Raw genomic sequence first — 15,883 nt, 5'->3', positions numbered from 1 at the left:
AATAACCCCAAGTGTAAAGCCAAAGCTCCACAGGAATAGATTAAAAACAACTAAATTGATGGCTTGGAGTGGCCAAGTCAGAGTCCAGACCTCAGTCCAATTGAGAATTTGTGGATGGACAAAAAGGGCTGTTCACTCACGATCCTCATGCAATCCGACAGAGCTTGAGCAATTTTGTAAAGAAGAATGGGAAAAAATTGTAGTGTCCAGATGTGCAAAGCTGATAGAAACCTACGCACACAGTCTCAAGACTGTAATTTCTGCCAAAAGTGCATCTACTAAATACTGATTTAAAGGGGGTGAGTAATTATGTAATCAATTATTTTGTGTTTAATAATTGTAATAAATTTAGACCAATTTGTAGAAATTTGTTTTCACTTTGACACAAAAGGGTCTTTTCTGTTGATCAGCGTCAAAGAAGCCAAATTAAATCCATTGTGATTCAATGTTGCAAAACAATAAAACATGAACACTTTCAAGGGGGGTGAATACTTTTCATAGGCACTGTACATTAAAGTTGCATTTCAAAGATTTTAAAAAGAATTCTTAAGATTATATATCTACTTTCAAGCCAGGTTGAATTTATATATGGAATTTAAGATACTCTTTTTGCTTCTGGGCAATTTTGAATATTGAAAATATACGTCAATTCTCATGTTGTGTTGAAAATACTGTGATAAAAGAGTAATTCTTAATTGTGTGCTATACTTCTTCAGTTCATTAAAATAGATGTTTTATTTCATGGCACTATTTTATGAGTGGAAACTGTGACATTCCCTGCATACAAATGAACGTAGCTTGGCTGGAAAACGTAGGGCTCTCTATAGGATGGCAAAAAAGCCATTTAAACTTTACATTGTGCTTGAATAAAATTAAATACAAAGATTTCATTACAAAACTGATTTTTTTTTTAGATGAAGTGGCCATTTCTGAATTCATCACCCGAGAATGAAATGGGAGCTCCATTTGACTTTTTCTCCCCAAAAAATAACTCCTTGTAGAATATTGCTGGGATTATAATATAATCCAGATGACAGAATTTATATAAAGTGTAATAAAGTTAAATTGGGATAAGTACAGCACAGTACTTCAGTTACAGAGTGGGTTAAGTTTGCTCTTGCATAGCTTTGAATCTTTCAGCAATCAAAAGTGTTTTACTGGAATTACATGTCTTCAGTACACACAAAATGCTGAAGAATCCAACTTTGTGTGTTTCATGACTGGAGAGTTTTAATTTATGGCTTCCCAATAATAAGTCTCCTTGGTGGCTGAATTAAAGTTAGGTGCATCACTCACAATTTTGTCCTTGGAATGTAGTAGTCTAACACATTCAATCACTGTCACTCCATGTGCTTGAACAGCAGTAAGTTCCAGGCAGGCCAGGGAATATCGTTCATTGAATTGATTGGCAGACATTGACAAGCAATGGTATATGCTTGTGGAACTTGTACCCTGAGGAACAGTCTATATAGCCAAAATTATACCAAAACAAAACCAGAGAATTCTACAAAACATCACCCACCCCTCCCCATCCTGGTACTTTCTGCCACAACTGTAGGAAGTGCAGTTCTGCAGCACCTACATCATCACCACCCAGGGAGTTAGTCAGCCCTTCCACGTCAAGCAAAGATTCACAGGCATATCTTCCAACCTCATCCAACATATTTGCTCCCAACACATCTCCTCCCCTACATTGATGAGGCCAAGTGTAGACTAGGCAACTGTTTCTGTGCAGCCTCAGTACTCTGCCCACAAAGATGACCTGAGCACTTTGCTGCAAGTCATTTCATCTCCTCTTCCCATTCTCCTCTGTTCTCAGCTTTCTCCACTGCCAGGATGAAGCCACATGCAATCTAGGACACCACATGTTCCTTGTGAGTCCTGCTGCAAGGTATCAAGCTGAAATATGACCACTCACTTCTATACCTCAGATCCACTGATTCTGCCTGACCTGTTGAACTCTTTCAGAAATGTGTTCTTTTGCTCTACATTACAGCAGTCTCTCGTATAGTTCACCTGGGACATATCTAGTGTACAAACCAATGGCACGCATATTGAATTTTTTAACTTCAGGTAACCCACACAACCATGTTTGCTTATGATCCACTCAGGTTGAGTCATTGCACTTATTCCAACCCCACTCCTAATAGCACCCCCCTCCAGTTACAAAGTTTAAATCCCCTCTCCCAACTGGTTCCATTTGCCTACCACTCTTCCCTCTTTTTGGTCCCATTTATCACCAACCTTACTTGTCAGATTCCAGCCTCTTGTGTCTCCACATAACATTCCACCCTCTATATCTCCAGCCTCCTCACTGCTCCTGGCTCCTTCCTCTCCATTTTCTCACTCCTTATCTGTTTCTAGCTGTTACTGTTTCCCAGCTTCTCATGTCCCATTCCCCAGTCTGGAGTCATTGCCATCAGCCACCTCATCATCTGCTTCCATCTATCACCTGGCATCCTCTGACTCACTTTTCCTTCCTATTTCTTTATACTAGTTACCGCCTCCCCCCTTTGTCTTAGACATGATGTAGAGTCTTGTCTGTTGAAAGTACCCTGACAAGGTCTGGTGTGGAAAGTTGAATATGTTGGAATATAAGAAGCTGCAGAAAAGAGTAGACTTGGCCCAATACATCGCAAGGACATCTCTCCCCACAACTGGTGGTATCAAGTGGAGAGAGTGAGCAATTTCAAATTCCTGGGTGTCAATATCTTTGAGGATCTAACCTCATATTGTTGCAGCTACAAAGAAGGAAAGACAGTGGCTATATTGGTTAAGAGTTTGAGGAGATTTAGTTTGTCAACTAAAACACTTGTAAACTTCTACAAATGTGCTATGGAGAGCATTCTGACTGGCTGCATCACCATCTGGTATTGGGGGTAGGGGCTACTGCACAAGATTAAAATAAGTTTCAGAAACTTGTAAAATTAGTCAGCACCATCATGGCTATCAGCCTCTGTAGTATCCAAGACATATTCAAGGAGTGGTGCCTTAGGAAGGCGATTAAGGATCCCCGCCACCCAGGACATGCCCTCTTCCCATTGTTACCATTGGGAAGGAGTTATAGAAGCCTGAAGGCACACACTTAGTGATTCAGGAACAGCTTCTTCACCTCTGCCATGCGATTTCCAAAAGGACATTGAACTCATGAACACTACCTCTTGTGTTACTCATGTGATTATAATTTTTAAAAAAGTATCAAGATAAACACAATCTACCGAATCAGAATGAGGTTTAATATCTCTGGGATATGTTATGAAATTTGTTGTCTTGCAGCAGCAGTACATTGCAATAGATAATAAAAAACTATAATTTAGAATAAGAAGTATATATGAAAATTAAATACATGGTGCAAAAGAGAGCAAAAATAGTGAGGTAGTGTTTATTGATTGATTGTTCATTCAGAAATCTGATGGCAGAGAGGAAGAAGCTGTTCCTGAAACATTAAGTGTGTGACTTCAGAATCCTTTGCCTCCTCCTTGATGATGACAATGGAAAGAGGGCCCCTCCTCTGTAATGGGGGTCTTCGGCAGGCTTGGCAGTATCTATGGAAAAAATTAAACCATTGACATTTCAGGTCCAGTTTCTTCATCAGGAGAGGCAAAAAAAAGGATGAGAAGTCCTTGTTCTGACTTCTCATCCTTTGTTCCAGTCCTGATGAAGGGTCATGGCCCAAAACGTCAACTGTTTACTCTTTTCCATCGATGCTGCCTGGCCTGCTGAGTTCCTCCAGCATATTGTGAGTTATGCAGCCAGTTAGAATGTTCTCCACAGAAGATCTGTAGAAATATGCGAGTGACTTCGGTGACATGCCAAATCTCCTCAAACTGCTAATGAAGTATAGCTGCTGTCATGCCTTCTTTGTAATTGCAAAAGTTAGTGAAGTATCTCACTCATTTGAGATTCTTATCCTGAAATTGTGTTTCAACTAGCTTTTCAGTGTTCTGCACCAAGGTCAATCAGGTTATCCACATAAAAAAATCCATGAAGTTACCCCAAAATCCATTTAGAACAGAGTTGGAGTGATTTACACCAGGAATGAAGTGTTTAAACAATATCTGATCTGGTCTGGATGAGAACAGCATGCCATTTCTCAGCCAATGTGTGTCTTTCATGCTGTAGGGCCTCAAACCTGAAATAAACTCTCCTTTTGGTTGGCACTGACCAGTTGCTGTGGTTTTCTTTGAAAATAAGCTGTCAGAAAGGAGAGAAAGGACCTCAAGAAATTATCTGTTCCGATTTTGAGACCCATTCCTGGAGCCTCTGGTGCATCTTGCTGTTTGGAGGTAGAGCAAGTAACTCTGATAAGGATGACATTAAAAGTTTATAAACAGTAATGAAGCAGATGTTGTGTGCAAGACACCAATGTTGGAATGGTGATCCTTAATTAATACTGTATCAAATATCAAACTGGTGATCTGTTTATGTTTCTTTTAGTTACGTTTAGCAAAATCACAACTCTCATCCAAAGCCTCCAATTTAAAATAATAAGGTGTCTCATTCATGTCTGATGTATGAACTTTGGTAAAAACACTTGAAAATCATCCAGGTGATTGATCGCTATTTGTACACAATCAAAAATAGTCTGTTGCCAATGGATCCAAATTCTAGCCTTCTGAATCTTATTCTAATCATCTAATTGGATAGTCTGCAAACATTGATCACCTTTAGGTAGGCACGCTCTGGTTGATACTGAGAGGGCTGGCTGCTCCAGCGGCTGGGAGTCGGAGTGATAAGCGCTATTTCGAGTTGGCGGCACTCCGCTGAGGGAACTGCTTGAGCTTCGGGAGATGCCGTAGTCACGGTGGCTCTGTGGTGGAAGTTTTCCCTAAAGTGTACCGGGGACAACGGGGGAGAGGGTAGAGCTGGCGTCTGCTCAAAGGCACGGCGTTACCGTGAGTATCTTATTTTTGTCACGGCAGCGGCGCGTCCCGACTCCCCGCTTCGTCCCTGAGTAGAGGGCGAGCAGCTTCTCAACCGTTAGAGGGCGAGCTCCGTTACCATGGCAGCGGCGTCTGGAGGGAGGAGAGTGGGCGGCGGGGTGAGAAGCACCGGAGAGTGAGGGAACGGAGGGGTGGGGAAGAAAGGTGTGGAGGAGAAACATTGGCAAGAGGGAATCGGGGGATGGATGGGGAGTGGCAAGAATGGAGGGAGAGGAAATAGAAGACAGAGAGAGTCGGCACCAGTAAGGAGGGGAATTTGGGATGTTGGACATTGGAAATAGGGGTAGAGGGAGGGAAAGAAAGGGAGAGCAGTGATCAGCAGACCGTGTGGAGAGAGGGTGCAAGCTGTCACCGGGAAGGGGAAGAGAGAGTACGTGCTGGCAAGGGTAGAGGTGAAGGAGAGCATATACCAAAGGGAATATGGACGCTGGCAAGGGGGGTGGACGGAGGGAGAGAGCCGCCTCTAGCAGAAAGAATGGAGGGAGGGAAGGGTGAGAGGGGCCACTGGGTCTCTCAAGTAGATTTGGATTTGTGCATGTGAACATGGAAGTTTATTTGGAGTGTGGGATTGGGAAATTGGACGGTGGGGACTGCAGGCAGAGAGCAATTGGAGGTTGGCGGAGCAAGTGAGTTTAGTTTTGACACGACTTAGAATTGGGCATACCATGCTTAATTATATCTTGATGGAAAACAGCTTTTTGAGTTGTGTAGGTTTTGTCATTATTGTGAAACAGTTGAACATATACTATTACAGTGTGAAGCATATAAGATTGAAAGGAACTACATGCAGGTTTCATTACAATTTTTGGGGTTTGATGGATTGATAGTTTTCATTTAAAAACGTTGTTAAGTTATGGGAGTGACTAATTTAATTCACAGTATTGTCTTTCATTGTTTACAATCTATAGGGCTTTTGGGGTAAATTTAGCTTTCATTCAAAATAAGTAGTAAAGGTTTTCTCCCCCAATTCTCTGCACCACACTCCAGTCCAGTTGGTGGCCGTAATGCAACTTTAAGTCGGACTGCCAACCACCATAAAAAGGAAGAAGAAAAGAAGTCATCTCAGAAAAGGGTGAGGTAGGATTGTGACATGGTATTGGAGAGTGGTGTGGGTAAATGGTTTTTGGTAGGCTGGAGCAGGATGAGTGAAATGTGAAGTCTGGAGATGTTAAAACTGGATTGGAAAGTGGTGAGGATGGATATAATGACCTACTATCCCATGTCTCATCACCAGTCCTCTGCAGTTTTGTAATGTCTTCATTAGATTAAAGTGAACAATGTGTGAGTTGCTCATCTGACTGAAACCAAGCCAGTTACTCAAATTTCTTGCTAAAGATTTGCTCCAGTGTCCGATGAAGCATCTCGAACCAAAATGTTGACTGTTTATTCCTTTCCACAGATGCTGTCCGGCCTGCTGAGTTCCTCCAGCATTTTGTGTGTGTTTCCTAAGATTTGCTCTTTATTTATTCTGTACTCTGTCCATATTAAAAAAGCTGTCTTACAAAAATAAATTTGGTGTTTTGAACATATTGGTGGCATGGAGCAGATACATGATAATAAAATGTATCTATGATTGTAACATTTTAAAAACTTGCTAGAAATATTGGCAATCTATATTGAGTACCAGTGAATGTTGCAAATGGCTCAAGATCTATCTGAATCAGAAAAATTAAGATTAAACCTTCAGATTTTTCTGTTTCATAGTTTGGAGTGTACCAACTAATGTTATTACTTATGCCACAGTATTTTTATGAATTTGCTGGTAATTTATTTATGTAGTTACGTGAAAGGAAGATTGTATATTTGAGAAAATTCTAAGATGGTAGCATGCTCTAACGCAACAGCATCTACGGATGAACCAAAGATGATGTTGTCTTTATCAAAAGTATATTTTTATGATTACAAGACCATGCTGGACATTTAGAACTTAAAGGTGTACCCCATCAGCGAGTTGCTCGTTGGTGGAGAAACTGAAGGAGCTTTACTTGGTCCAGGCTGTGATGCTGCCTGCGACAGAGAAGTGTTGGTCCAAAAAACTGATGTGCTGTCTAACAACAAGTGATCATTTTAGTTGCTTTTCTTGTTATCGCAAGATGATCGGTGGTGTAGAATGCTGCATTGCTTTATTGGTGAACGGTGGGAAGTGGTGTGTCTTTGTAGTGAGGAGTAGGCCTCCAGTGGCAGTTCCATCTACTTGCAGCCACCCGGGGGGAGGTGTTGGAGTTGGGTGCTCCACTGGAGTGATGGTGTGGCACAAGCCCATGCTGGAGTCAATGCTGAACTCCAATTCTCACTCAATTTTGGATGAAGTAGTTGTTGTACCAAGCTGTGATGCATTCAGATAGGATGCTTTCTATAGTGCATCTTTAAAAGTTTGGTAGGAGTTATCAGGGATATGTTAAATTTACAAAGGCTCCTGAAGAATTTGGCATGGCCCTGACAACTAGACATGTTATTTGGCCTTTTTTTTGGCCGCAGTGTAACTGTGGCTGGATTAGCAACCTGAAGCTGTCAAACATCCCCACCCATCTCAGCATCACTGATAGAGACAAAGGCATGTACGCAATGACCAGCACCTTTGTTTTGGTGACATTGAAGGAAATGTTGTTGTTTTGCCATTGTGTCACTAAGACTCTTTCTCCTTGTTTGTCTTGCTGTTTGAGATATGGCACACTGTAGTGGTGGTACTCTCAAACTTGTCAGTGGAGTTGAAGCAGAACTTGGCTACACAGTCACGAGCATATAGGGAATATAGAAAAGGGTTTAAGGGTGCAGGCTTGCTGGCATTGATGTTGAAGGTAATTGTAGTGGAGGTGTTGTTGCCTATTTTTACTGATTTACTGTCAAAAGAATTGTCTAGCTGCAGAGGGAAGTGTAGAGTCCTAGGTCTAGGAATTTGGATATGAGTTTGTTTTATATTATGGTGTTGAAAGTGGAACTATATTCAATAGGTAAGGGTCTGATGTAGGTGCCACATGTTCCAGACATGAGTGCAGGGCCAGGGAAATGATGTCATGTTTCAGTGGTAGGTGAATTGTAGTGTTCGAGGAGGCTGGACTTGCTGTGTGCTGTGAACAGCCACTGGAAGAGTTTCATGGTGACAGATGTCAGCCTATCAGGTGACCGTCATTAAGGCACATTACATTATTTTTCTTTGTCACTCGTGTGATCGTGGGAACTACTAGGTATAGTGATAGCAAAGGAGAGCCTCAGTTTGTCATAGGGAGAGGCTCCTAAGAACAGTTTGTAAAAGTAATATTTTTTGTTAATTTTACCAATTCCTTATTTTGAAGTAAATTCACTGAAGGTCAGTCACCTAGAGTTGTTTCAAACAACGTTGCTATTTAACACCTTACAAATTCTTGATACTTTAGAGATTTTGGAAGTTTGCGATCCAAAAGTGCTTTATATCTGTGATACAGAATGAATAAATCTTTATCAATTTTTACCTGCAGTACATTTTACCAATGTGAGTGAGAGAGTGAGTGTGGGGGGGAAAAAAAGAAAAACTAAAACAAATATTTTTCTGCTTAGGCAGCTGAGGGTTCAAAATGATTTTGGAGCAGTACACTGCCTTTAGCTTGACAAACAACTTTCTTTCCATTTTGTTTGAAAGAATAATCAAGTGTTGTTGCAGTTGTAAATGCAAATAGGTGAATACTGGAACAAAAGATGTGAAATTATATTTATCACTGTTAAGTTTTTCACAGCCCAGTATTTTGTAACTAAGGCTATGTCCTGCTTTCTAACAGCACAGATAGCAACCAATTTGATGATCTGAAGTTTAGGAAGTGTGAGCTGTTACTGCCAATTGGGGCTTCTTAAATTAAACCTTCAAAATGGTCTTTCATTAAGATAGGCTTTTTCCACCCTTCAATTATAGATCAAGCTTTTTTGGCTTGGAAAACTAAGGGTTTACTAAGATTTTCTGATTTATTTTCGGACAATTGTTTTATGTCTTTTGAGCAATTATCTAATAAATATAATTTGCCTAGATTTCATTTTTTTAGATATTTACAGGTTAGGCATTTTTTAAGTATGGTACTTCCTACGTTTCCAAATTTTGTCTCTTCAGATATTTTGGAGAGTTTGTTCGAATTAAACCCTTTTCAAAAAGGGCTTATATCAAAACTTTATAATATAATTATGAAGATACGTTCGGATCCCCTTTATAAAACAAAAAATGATTGGGAAAGAGAGCTTAATCTTATTATTCCTATTGAGAATTGGGATAGAATTCTTCAATTAGTTAATACATCATCTATATGTGCCAAACATTCATTAGTACAATTTAAGGTCGTACATAGGGCCCATATGTCCAAGGATAAATTAGCTCATTTTTATTCTTATATAAACCCTATTTGTGATAGATGTCAAATTGAAATCGCGTCTTTAACTCATATGTTTTGGTCATGTCCGTTTTTGAAAAAATATTGGAAAGATATTTTTGATATTATCTCTGCGGTATTGAATATTGATTTACAACCCCATCCTATTACCGCAATTTTTGGTTTACCAATGATGGACTCACTTCATTTATCTTCTTCCGCCTGTCGAATGATTGCATTTCTCACTTTGATGGCTAGAAGATCTATTTTGTTGAATTGGAAGGAAATTAATCCTCCCACTGTATTTCATTGGCTTTCTCAAACTATGTTATGTTTAAATTTAGAAAAAATTAGAAGTGGTGTATTCGATACCTCTATTAAATTTGAAGAGATATGGAGACCATTTATTCAATATTTTCATATGATGTAATATGACCCTGTTCCAAGCTTATTGGATTTTCCAGCTTTAATCTTATTTATGTTGAGAGGATCGGAGATGACAACACTGATGATTATGTATTCTTGTGAGATATTCTAAACAGCGCTTTTTTTTCCTTTTTAGTTTTTCTTTTTTTTGCTTCTTTTTTTCTTCTTTATTAGTTATTAGATTAGTAGTTTAGTCAATTTTGCAATCTTTTTTTTCTTTTTTCTGTTTTTAATATCATATATTATGAAATACCTAGATTTACCTTGTTCATACATATACTGTATGGTCCATGTTTTGGGAAAACTCATTTATACTGTAATCATTGCTTATGTATTCTTTCATGTGTAATGGGAATTTGTATGTTTGTAATCCCTTTGTTAATATATCAATTGTATTTTGTTCATAATATTATTAATAATAATAAAGAGATTGAAAAAGAAAGATAGGCAATTTACTCAATAGCAAACACGAGGAGATCTGCAGATGCAGGAAATTCAAGCACCAGCAGTGTTCCACCAGTATTTTGTGTGTGTTGCTTCAATTTACTCAATGTTTGTTTCCAGTTCCCATTACTACTTCTGTTTTGGTGTTATTTTGAACTTATATTTTCCTTTAAGGACTTCTAAATTCAGAAATACCATGTTCTAATACATAAGACATCTGAATGTACAGTCCTACAATAATATTTTCAACATATGCTCTTCTGGAAAAAATATGGCCTTTTTACACATTCTGCAATCTTGAAATTCCTTCTCTTTCATCTACACTATTTAGCATTAGTAAAGATTTAACAGAGTTCTTCAGTAATATTTTCAACGTACACTATTCTGGACAAAATATGGCCTTTTTATACATACTACAATCTTGAAATTCCTTCTCTTTCATCTGTACATTATTTAGCATTAGTAAAGATTTAACAGTGTTTATTACAAAGTGAACCTAATGAACCTAGTTGCATCACTACAAGTACAAGACTTGAGTTTAAAGTTGAAATGTTAGTAGGTGGATTTTCTATATTCCATACTTGCATGCATTAATTGTTTTTTTTTCAATGTTAAGAATTGGATAGAAAATATGAACACAAGTGATTTTCAAAATAAAATTACAATAAATTACCTCTGAATAAATAGTACAACAGTAATTAGAATTTCATAATTGCAAAGAAGCAATTATTTATTTTTAATTAAGATTAAGGTGTCAAGCTAACTCTGGTAATTGAGCATACTTCTACCAGATCATCAATGTTATCCTTATGTTATCACACTCATGACGAATTATAGATCACAAACAAATTACTACGTACAATCTAGGATACATATTATTGCTATTGAAAATACAGGGCAATTAATATTAAATATTAGTAGTTAAGGGAATCACCCATTTAGCTGCATTTCACTTTACCATTCAGTGCTTCCTGCCTGCCTTCCCATAATTATTGTTGCAATCTTTCATGCAGTTATAATCATTCTATTGCATGGTTCCCATTGGACTTGTGTGCATTTTTAGTTTTAATAGTCTTTGCTGAGTTCTCTTTATTAAATTTGTAAAGCAAAAAAAAAGAAAATTCAAGTAAATTTGATAGAAATTTTCATGAAGGGAAATGTTGACAAAATAAATTCACAAACATACTTTAACAAATAGCTAAACTACCAGAGAACACAAGCCATCTTCAGAGACCAGTTTCTCAGAAAGGCAGTGTCCATTATTAAGGACCTCCAGCACCCAGGGTATGCCCTTTTCTCACTTGTTTCCATCTGGTAGGAAGTACAGAAGCCTGAAGGCACACGCTCAGCGATTCAGGAACAGCTTCTTCCCCTCTGCCATCCGATTCCTAAAAGGATATTGAACCTTTGAACACCACCTCACTTTTTTTTAATATACAGTATTTCTGTTTTTGCACTTTTAAAATCTATTCAATATATGTATACTGTAATTGATTTACTTTATTATTATTATTGTTATTTTTATTTCATTTATTATTGTTTTTCTATTTTATGTATTGCATTGAACTGCTGCTGCTAATTTCACGTCACATGCCGGTGATAATAAACCTGATTCTGAATTTTAAAAAATCTTCCTCAATGAATGCCATGCTCATCGGAGAATAATTTTTGCAATAGTTTACTGTTGTTGGCTGAATCAAAGATAGTGATGAATTGGCATATAGGAGGGAGATTGAAAATCTAGGTTGAATGGCTCTACAACAACCTTTTACTGTCTGCAAAATCAAAGAGCTGATTATTGATTATTGGAGGATGAAACTGGAAGTCCATGAGACAGTCTTTATTCTGGGATCGGAAGTGGAGAGGGTCAGTTACTTTAAATTCCTTGGGGGTTATTATTTTAGAGTATCTGTCCTGACACCAGCAAGTAAGTGCCATCTCAAGGAAGGCATGGCAGCGCCTGTACTTACTTAGAAGATTGTGCAGATTTGACATGTCATCTAAAACTTTAACAGACTTCTATAGATGTACATTAGAGAGTATCCTGACTGCATCACAGCTTGGTATGGAAATACCTAGCAAAAAGTAGAGGATACAGCCCAGTTCATCACAGGAAATGTCCTCCCTACCATTGAGCACATCTACAAGGAGCGCTGCCACAGGAAAGCAGCACCCATCATCAAGGGCCCCCACCATCTGGGCCATGCACTCTTCTTACTGCAGCCATTAGGAAAGAGGTATAGTAACCTTGCCACCAGGTTCAGGAACAGTTATTACCCCTCAACAATCAGGCTGCTGAACCAGAGTGGATAACTTCACTTGCCTCAACACTGAACTGATCACTGAACAAAACCTATGACTCACTTTCAAGGACTCTACAACTCGTGTTCTTAGTTTCTTTTTTTTATTTACTATTTTTATTATTTTTGTATTTGTTAAACAGTGTGTCTTTTGCACATTGATTGCTGGTCAGTCTTGGTGTAAGTTTTTCATAGATTCCTTTGTATTTCTTTGTCCTAGTGTGAATTCCTGAAGAAAATGACATGTACTTTGATTAAAAATGTACTTTGAACTTTGTTTATATTTCTTGCATCTCTCTTCACCCTGAAACAACTTCAAACTCATAACTTTATAAGCAATTTTGCTTTTTCTCTGTGATTAGTTTTTAATTATAAATTAGTTTACTAGTTGAGCATTAGAGTAATACATATCTATACACATTGAAAATGCAACTTTGGACACTCATCCAGATATTTGTAAAACCCAAGTGAAGAAATAGAGAGTTGTGAATCTCATTTGGTGACACTGTGAATTATAAACAGGAACAATGAGGTTTAAGAGCAAAACGCCAAGGTAAGCAACACATAGCAAATGGAGCTTGTGATGGTGTAAGAGTTTGTTCATTTTAAATATAAACAAGATTAATAAATCTTTTTGAAATGGTGAAAAGCTAAGGACTTGTGAAGAAGCAAAATGTTATGAATAATATAGAACACACATAAAACTACATAGTTTATATTCATGAGACAGGAATACAAAGGGTTGAAAGCTCTTTCATTTTGTCATTTATGAACTCTGGTTAGAGTATACTTAGTAGATTCTACTTAGGAAAAATATGATACCTGAGTTGGTCAGGTATACTGACTACAATAATTCAACATTAAATTTTCTCAATTATGAGGATCAAGCATGAAGATGGTGGCTGGGATGAATATATATCTTGTATTCAATTTTTATTTCTTAATAGTAGTTCATAAGCCAAATTGTATTCAATGTGTCATTGCAATTGCAGTAATGACTTAAATTCTTTGTCTTTTGCTAGATGATTAATTAATGGAATTTGATTCATTTGGAAATACATTGATACTTTCCTATACTCAGCAGATGAAAGGGATGCTCCCAAAACACTTCTGCAATAATTGTCATTGCTCTCACTTATTGTTTCTGTTTCTTTGCAGCTAGTGCAACATTATTATTTTCTTTATCCTTGTAATTTTATCAAAATTCTCTATAGCTGATTTTGTGCGAGTGTGTACTTTTTATTTCCCACATAATTTTTCTGATCTATATCTGGTGTATTCAAAGTAAATTGCATCTAGTCACCATACGCCCATAAGTCATTCAATGTAAATTTCTTATGTAAAAGTTTTTTATTACAATTTTAATCTGCCATTGCCATCTAAAGTTACAGTTTCTGCATGTGATGGTATTGGGTTTGCTGACTGTGAAGTTCTAAACTGAAAAGCAGACCTTAAGTCCTATACATTAATAAATAGTCATGAGTACTCTCACTAAAGGGAGGTTATACTGTAATGACCCTATTTTCAAGGACTAGTTCATTTCCCTGTTTGCTCTCCATAGCAAGTTTCAAGCAATGGGTCCCCTCTCCCTACCATGAAGAAGCTACTTCCCACTCGCAAAGTAGTTTAAAACACCATTAATTTATTTTCAGCAATACATGTTTAAATCCAAACAATGTTGTTAAAACACATTTAAAACTACAGAGGAATTCTGTCTTAAATATTTCCAAATTACAAACCATTTCTAAAACACTCAAAGGATTTCAAAATGTAGGTACAATTCCTATTAACTAAAAAGACATACCAAAGATACAGATGAATGAATCGTCTGTCACAGAAACCAAAACTAAAAAAAATTGGTTCTAGTTCACCCTATGTTTCTTCAATGTTTCTTGATATTCCTTACCTCATTCCTAACAAGCTTGAACTGCTGTCTATATTTGTACACTTTTTCTTTGCCACTTGGGCGAATTCAAACATATTTCTTCAGCTATTTTTATACAAACTGTCTAAAAGCTTTTTGGAGAGACAGACCTCAATTACTATTGTAAAAATAAATTCTTTGAGTTCATAAAACTTCCAGCATTAATAGATCAGTTATTGATATGCCGAGTGTTTATTTCCATCTGGTCTACAAGCTTTCTTGAATTAAGCAATTTAGTCAGCATTGTCTGTTTTGCAACAAGCCAAATCAAATAACTAATTGTCTGAACTGTATCTCCAGCAGTTACCCTCATGGTGAGAGCCAGCAAATTGAGGCTCTATATGGAGCTTGTTTGCAAAGCTGTGTTTTTAACTTCATGCTGATTACTGCTTGCAGTCCACAGTTTAAGAACTGAGGACTGGTCCCTGTTTATGACTTTATGACCAGAAGACATATACTCGTTGTTTATTTTCACTGTTTGATCTCACAAGTGGCAGCTGCTGTATTTAGAAAGTGGGTTTGGCAAAACATATTTGTCTGAATATCCATCACGCACAGAAACAAATCGTCAATTTGATAACATGCTTTTGTTTTTATCTTCGTGCCAAAATGGACAATTTCACATGCTCCCATAGTGTTCTTCATTTTCTAGATCTTTATCCACTCATTTAATTTCCCTGTATTGTTTGGTAGTTGTTATGTGTTCAGATCCAGTTGAACTTACTTTCACATTTCCCTTTGTCATCAACTTAGTTAGATGTTGTACTTTGTGCATTCACCCAAGTCATTTATGTATGTTATCAGAAATTGAACCCCAGCACCAGTTCCTGTGATATTACATCTTGCCAACCAAAGATACATTTATACATTCTGTTAGCTAACCAGTTTTGTCCTTGGCCAACGTGTTACATCCTGCAACAAGAGCTTTTATATTTTGCCTTTTGGAAATGTAGGTGTAATACATCTGCTGATTCTCTTTTACATAGAACATGTTTCTAAGAATTAATTTAATCAGAAATTTGTCCTAATAGCTTAAGATGAGTGGGTTCCATCTTCTTAAGAACGAACAACTTTTTTCAGTTGAATCATGAAATTATAAGCAGAAACTGGTTAGATATAGTTTATAGCAAGATTGGGGTTTATATTTGGACATTGGGGATGCTTTAATGAAGTTTCTGTTAAGTATAATGGTTGTTAAAAATGGTGGCTAATGAAATGACAGTGCAATAATAATATTGTTAAAGGGCTTAATATAAAAGATTTTCTGTAACTGCATTGATTTTGAGTTTGATATTTTAAAAAATGTATTTAGTGATACTTGGTTAAAGTTAGTTAATAACTATTCAGATAGCATTAGGCTGTGTTAAAGTGGAAAAATGACTGAACATTTCATATCTGCTGAATACTAACTCATGGCTCAGTTGCTTGAGTTGTTTAGTAATTTGCTGAAGCATGTGCTCCAAGACATTGCCACTAAGAGGCTGTAGGATTGTCACAGGCATACACTTATGGAGAGGA

The 15,883-nt window shown here is 37.3% G+C and overlaps 1 protein-coding gene across 16 annotated transcripts in view; it reads left to right on the top strand.

Moving 5' to 3' along the window:
- Positions 1-15,883, top strand: part of stk33 (serine/threonine kinase 33) — a 205,315-nt gene that overhangs the window by 17,712 nt on the left and 171,720 nt on the right. For 4 of the 16 annotated variants that reach the window (XM_073049530.1, XM_073049527.1, XM_073049529.1 and 1 more), the window contains exon 1: positions 5,120-6,015. The exons of 6 other annotated variants lie outside the window; for them this stretch is intronic. The gene's annotated coding sequence lies outside the window, so the exon portion shown is untranslated. Of the gene's footprint in view, positions 1-4,802; positions 4,896-5,119; positions 6,021-15,883 lie in introns of those variants that run through there. 6 more of the 16 variants (XM_073049521.1, XM_073049524.1, XM_073049531.1 and 3 more) reach the window with 6 other exon arrangements.

Source organism: Hemitrygon akajei, chromosome 6 (assembly GCF_048418815.1).
Source record: "Hemitrygon akajei chromosome 6, sHemAka1.3, whole genome shotgun sequence".
Classification (NCBI taxonomy): domain Eukaryota; kingdom Metazoa; phylum Chordata; class Chondrichthyes; order Myliobatiformes; family Dasyatidae; genus Hemitrygon; species Hemitrygon akajei.
This window is presented reverse-complemented; position numbering and strand designations above follow the sequence as displayed.